The following is a 6,000-nucleotide window of genomic DNA, read 5'->3' as shown; positions in this document are numbered from 1 at the left end:
AAAGAATGTCAAGCCCTTTATGACTCGGGGATGACCTGGCATCCCACTTACTCCGATCTCTCTTGCCACGATGATATCCACAACGACGCTAACACAGTCAGGGATGAGAACATGATGATCATTAACTTTCTATGCAATCAATATATAGAGGGCAATAGGTCATATTGCTGTACCAAGTAACATGGCAATAAGAATTAAGAATGAAACTAAATGATTAGCTTGAAAATGGTGTTTCACTCTTGATTGTAAACCACAGAAGTGGTTTTGTGTTGTAAAGGTATTTGCGATGTAATATATTTTCTATGTACATTGATTGATGCCAGTATGGGAGTCTTTTCACTGGATTAAAATTGACCCTCATCATGTCATGGCAGCCTATTGCAGTTTTTAAAAATTGCAGGCGATCCCTCTAAACAGTACTTCACATCAGTCAAATCCGATGAAATATAAATTGGATCAGGGTCTTAACAGAAAGTGAAAGAGGTAAAAGTCCCCTGTTGGTCGAAAAGAACTCTAAGTAGCCGAGGGATATATTATGGCTTCTTGTCAATATCATATTTTATAATTTCTTAAAAATCAAGTTCTGATGTGAGATGATTTTACAAATGTATGAGTGAGACAGAGAAAAAATAACCTTATTTTTAATGCCTTATGGAAACAACAAGAACAGAGAGAAAAATAGCATTTATTAACAAGTGCAAAAAAGTTTTTGATTACAACTGAATGTGGGGAGTAGCTGAAGATGTGGGATCGTTCTGTACAAGGATTCGTTGATTCAATATCTGAAGGATGCGGCATCGACTGATCTCTTGAAACAACCTTCATGTAAAAGGAAATGGCCCCTTTATTCAAGAAAAAAAAACTGGTTTTGTACACGTGCGTACTTATGTGCTTGTAATCACCATTGACTAGGTGGCTGACATCTTTAAAAATGAATAGCACTTTATCGTGCTCCATAATTACAGGTGATGATAATGATCCCTTCTATATTCTTAGGAGCTGTTTACTTAATTTTCGGAAGTGTTGTTTTCTCAATGATTTGCAATTATTGATCACAGAATATACAACTGAAGCTCTGTAGCCATCTGATCACTTCTCTCAAGAGCGGATAAAATATCATCCTCTGAGGAAAATTACTCGTCCATCACATTAAGAGAGGCAACGAAACTGGCTCTTTCTCTCCAAGTATGTCTATACGAGCTTGGCAAAGCCTTTTTGTCTTGTCACTTTTTATCCTTATTCTGCACCTTTTCCAACTCTTCTAAGGTATATCGGGACCACGGAAATATATCTCACAATCATCTTGAGGGCATTTGGACTGGGCGCTCACTTTCATACTCGTTCTGTCCAACTACCCCTTTCTCTTCAGTAACTATTATTCTCATTCTTTCTCACTTCTGCGTCCCTATGATTTCTATTGTCAACTACATAACTCGCAAAGTCACCGAGATATTCATAGAGCTTCATGTAAACATTCAAGGATGAATCAACAAAGTCATGCATGACTGAAATACAAGGAAGGAAATCGAGCTTCCCACGACGGTGAGGTTTAATCAAGCAGCTCCATTAACATGGGAAAGGGCTTTACCTGATGCGCTACGAAGACAAAGAAGCAACCAGTTGCAGAAATGCTTAATATCAGTAGAGTCGGTCTTTAAAGCTGCCAGAGGTTGTCTGACTATCTTTTTACATTGAGCGTAATTAAAATCACTACAGGACTGGCCAACTTTTGTATGCGAAAAAACAATTAAGCACAACTTAATTCACATCATGAAAACAGTATTTAATCTACCTATACCCTACTTCTGTCTTCTATATATATATAGGCTGTCTAGTGACAAGAGTTTCCAAAACGTGAAGTAATGGAAAAGTGATCCTCATGCATACTTTATATATATATTATATATATATAGGTATATATATCTATATATATATATAATATATATATATATATATATATATACATATGATATATATATGAATAACTTGATCACGAAGTATATAAAACGTGATGCTATGTATAAATAAATTTTTTTTGCCATGAAGGAAAAAAATGAAAAAGCGAGATAGCCGAGTACTTTCGGTCCTATTCGGATCGAAAGTACTCGGCTATCTCGCTTTTTCATTTTTTCCTTCGTGGCAAAAAAACCTTTATATATATATATATAATATATATATATATATATATATATATATATATATATATATATATACACACACACACACATTTGTTTGTGTGTGTAATAGTTAAGTATTCACTGATCATGAGGTTTAAATGCTATGCATTTCATGGACCGTTAGTCAACGTTTTTCTCAAATATCTTTCAAACTAATTATTTGATGGAAATGGTATTTTAACACAGTATGCAAAGCACCTCGCCCTAATTTTTGGTAATACAGTGTATTGTCAATTGGTGTTAATTAGGGCGTTTACTCGACTTACATGTGTTGTCAAGCTTTGCCAACCTATGCTTTCGAACTTTCTTTATCCCCTTCCCGTTCCACCCTACCTCCCTCCCTCCCTCACATTTCCCCCCCTCTTCCCTCCCTCACCCCACCTTCCTGGTCTGCCGTCATGGGCTCCCACTTTCCTGCCTATTATCATAGTAAATATTAAGTAATATTAGATGCAATAAATATGTTGATTTTTCAAATTCTATGTAAATATGATTATATAAATATTATATAAATAGGAGTAGCCTTAAGATCGTATGACGGTCGCTGTTTACCAAGGCCACGAGAAACAAGGTCTGCTCACATCCCCCAAATCCCCAAGTAGGCGGAGCTTTGTCTACTTCCTATTGCGTCAGCAGGTGAATTGATGTAAGGGAAAAACAAAGAAAATGGGTATAATTTGGGGGAAACTACCATCACTATCATAATATCAATGCATGTATGTATTCTCTATTTACATTACACTGCAATTACGTTTTTATTAATCATACGACTGTAATAAAGATGCAGTTCTTGTACCGTACTGAGTTCAGTGAATGAGTTGAGTTCATGCATCATGAATTATACTACTTTTATCATTAATGTAGAGTGACGCACTATATCCATATACATAACTATTTTTGGGACTGGTTCCAAAAACGATTTTACTTCTATTCCTTACGATTGGGACAGTCGTTTATGAAAACTGCCTATTTTCATGCATTTAACATACAGGCTTTTTGTTATAGAAAAGGTCCCCAGTTTTTGTCTCATTCATAATCAGTTAAGAAATTAATTATGTCTTTCACAGGTTTTCGTCTTTATTTTGCAGAATCTACAAACTGTCGTAATCAAGGAGTCACTCGTTTTTGGTTTTCTTTATTCTTTGACGGCAATAGACCAAAAATACTTGTGATATATGTTTATCAAAGGAAGTATATATCATCACTAATATAACCTGAATATACTTGTTCCTTGTGAATTTCAATGATTTTGAATGAGTATATAAAAAAGAAAATTAATATGTTGTTTTATCTAAACACTTTCCCAAGTGACATTTTGTTTAATGTGAAGTATATATATATATATATATATATATATATATATATCTATATATATATATATATATATACTATATATATATATATACATATATATATTCTCTAAGTCTAAGGGTTATATACTCCAAGTGTTAAATATAGGCAAAGTAATAGATAATATGATAGAGATATATACATTGATTGATTGATTGTTCATATGTGTGTGTATTTCGCGTGAGTGTGTTATGAAGATTCAATTATCAACTGAGACTGATCCTTAATCTCTTGTCAGTTTTCTACATTTTGTATCTGATTAGGAGTCGTATTGCAAATGCATTTCTGCAACGACGCGGACAAAGGAACATGGCAGCCATGACAGCAATTACGGTATTACCCGACACGCCAAGGATACGTCCGCGTTTGGAAAAAATGTCAAATTCTTCAACCTTTTAAATTTGGTTCTCTATGCTCCAAAATTGAGATTACTGCTGTTTATGGACGTTGATGATGAAGATTCGGCCATTGAGTGAAGTATTAAATTAATAGGAGGAAATTCAATTTCACCAAAAATAAGTTAAAGTTCTATAAACAATACACAGGGAAAAATTAGCCATTATTATGGTCATTACGTCAAACCTCGCTATCCTTTTTATTATGAACTCGCCAATTATCTGTTGGTATTGAAAAATATCAGTAAAGATGGGATTATGGGGATGGGGGGAGAAATGAGAAACACGGCGATAAAGAAAGTGAGTGGGAGGGAAGGTGAGGGAGGGAAGGAGAGGGATGGATTGGGATAGCTTGCGTTCGAATCTGTAAGTGACTCCTGCTGACTCATACGACTTTGTCTTTAAAAATCAAGAGTAAACACCTTAATTAACACCAGTTGACAATGCAATGTATTACCAAAAATTAGGGTGAGGTGTTTTGTACATGTGGTTAAGTACCATTTCTATCAAATAATTAGTTTGAAAGATATTTGAGAAAAACGATGACCCTGGGTCCCTGAAATGCAAAGTAGTTTATTGTGTGCTTTGAGAGAGGTATAGAAGGTTCTTTACAATACCCATTCTTCCTCAGATGAATTGCTTTTACTGGTCATCTGATCGTTTAATTTCTTCCCACCTGACCGTCCTATTTCTAGATTTTTTCTTTTCTTTTCTTGGTCGAGTTTTATTCCCCTCTTAGAAGAACCCATCCTTCGTAAGTCCCATGTAAGAGTCAGTTGTCTATGGATATAAATAAATAGATATGGAGCTGTTAGGGATATAAATACGTAGTCTAAACCCATTTCAGCGCGTATAATGTTATTATAGCCGAAAATCATTAAAACCCTATAGTATTTCAGCCTCGAGAAGTACCACTAGACTAATTAAGAAACAAGGGGCTAGGCTCATACCCAAAATAAAATAAAATCATCATCAACATTTCTTATGATATATGCATTTTTTAATCCAATAAAAATCGCATCCCTAAAACCGCAAGACATTTAGGAGACATAACAAGGCCGGCCTTTTTCTACTCTTCACAACTTTCTTCTCAAGTGAACCATGAAGCTTCACTGAGGCGAAGTATCTCATTACGATGGAAGCAGCGCAACGAGTTCCCTGGGAAAACCCAGAATCTGATGCGGCGAAAGTAAAGCCAGATCATTAGCTTTATGGAAAATCTGGTGGGAGATGAGAGGGACTTTTTGCATCCACGAAAATATACAATTCCCTAAAAGATTTTCTGGATTTTAGTGGTGCAGAAAAAATGGCAATAATTTTTCTTAACATTATCTTTTCCTTCCAGCCTATTCGCTTACAGAGAATTTCATGTTGTAAGGTAGGGTATTACTATGGATTCTTATGTCATTGGATAGTTATTTAGTCATATCCCTTTTTTATAGTTAGGATACTAACACTTGCATTGACTATCAAATTTAGCTCAGATTTAATTAGATCATTTGATCATTCATGTTAAGAATTGACGTTCTCATAGTGTATTCTGATTTATACTCTCATACGCTCACATACATTTTTCATTCTTTCACCATACTTTTTTTTTCTTTCTTTCTTTTTTAGCATCCGGAGGTGCAGTATTATGATTTCTCAGGATGTCTCTGCAGGTGAGGCTGCTAACCCCACGCACTTCTGCTTGACCTAGGCAAACGCTGGGACCCGTTTAGTCGTAGGTGGAAAGATGGGCAGTAGGCCGGAACTGATCTTCACTCCTAGCAAACATGCCTCAAGTACTGCACCACTCAGCAACGGTTACAAATTGAATTTACAAAATTTGTGGCCATTTGCCACCCGCCGGAGCCAAAGGCCATTCAGCGCATATATATCAACTGGATATATTTACTAATAAAAGGTACACTTATATAGTTAATCAAAATTATCAAAATCAAATTCATATTAAAATACTCAGTTAAATATCATAAACCAAACGGATTTCCTTAAGGAATTTAAAAATCTCTTCTGCGGGAGCAACCTCTCCTAAAATATCTGACAAAGGTTTATTGGTGCAACCAAACCGACGTCTA

At 35.3% G+C, this 6,000-nt stretch overlaps 1 protein-coding gene and 1 long non-coding RNA gene across 2 annotated transcripts in view; one reads left to right on the top strand and one right to left on the bottom strand.

Annotated features, from left to right (window-relative positions):
- LOC135226904 (uncharacterized) overlaps positions 1–626 on the top strand; it is a 5,969-nt gene extending 5,343 nt beyond the window's left edge. The window contains exon 3 of the long non-coding RNA XR_010317316.1: positions 1–626. This exon is cut by the window's left edge and continues 1,040 nt beyond it. This is a non-coding gene — a long non-coding RNA (uncharacterized LOC135226904).
- LOC135226754 (uncharacterized) overlaps positions 1–6,000 on the bottom strand; it is a 162,056-nt gene that overhangs the window by 19,613 nt on the left and 136,443 nt on the right. The window lies entirely within an intron of this gene.

The sequence above is a fragment of the Macrobrachium nipponense genome, chromosome 15, assembly GCF_015104395.2.
Source record: "Macrobrachium nipponense isolate FS-2020 chromosome 15, ASM1510439v2, whole genome shotgun sequence".
Lineage (NCBI taxonomy): Eukaryota > Metazoa > Arthropoda > Malacostraca > Decapoda > Palaemonidae > Macrobrachium > Macrobrachium nipponense.
The sequence above is the reverse complement of the archived record's forward strand: the minus strand, read 5'-3'. Positions and strand labels throughout refer to the sequence as shown.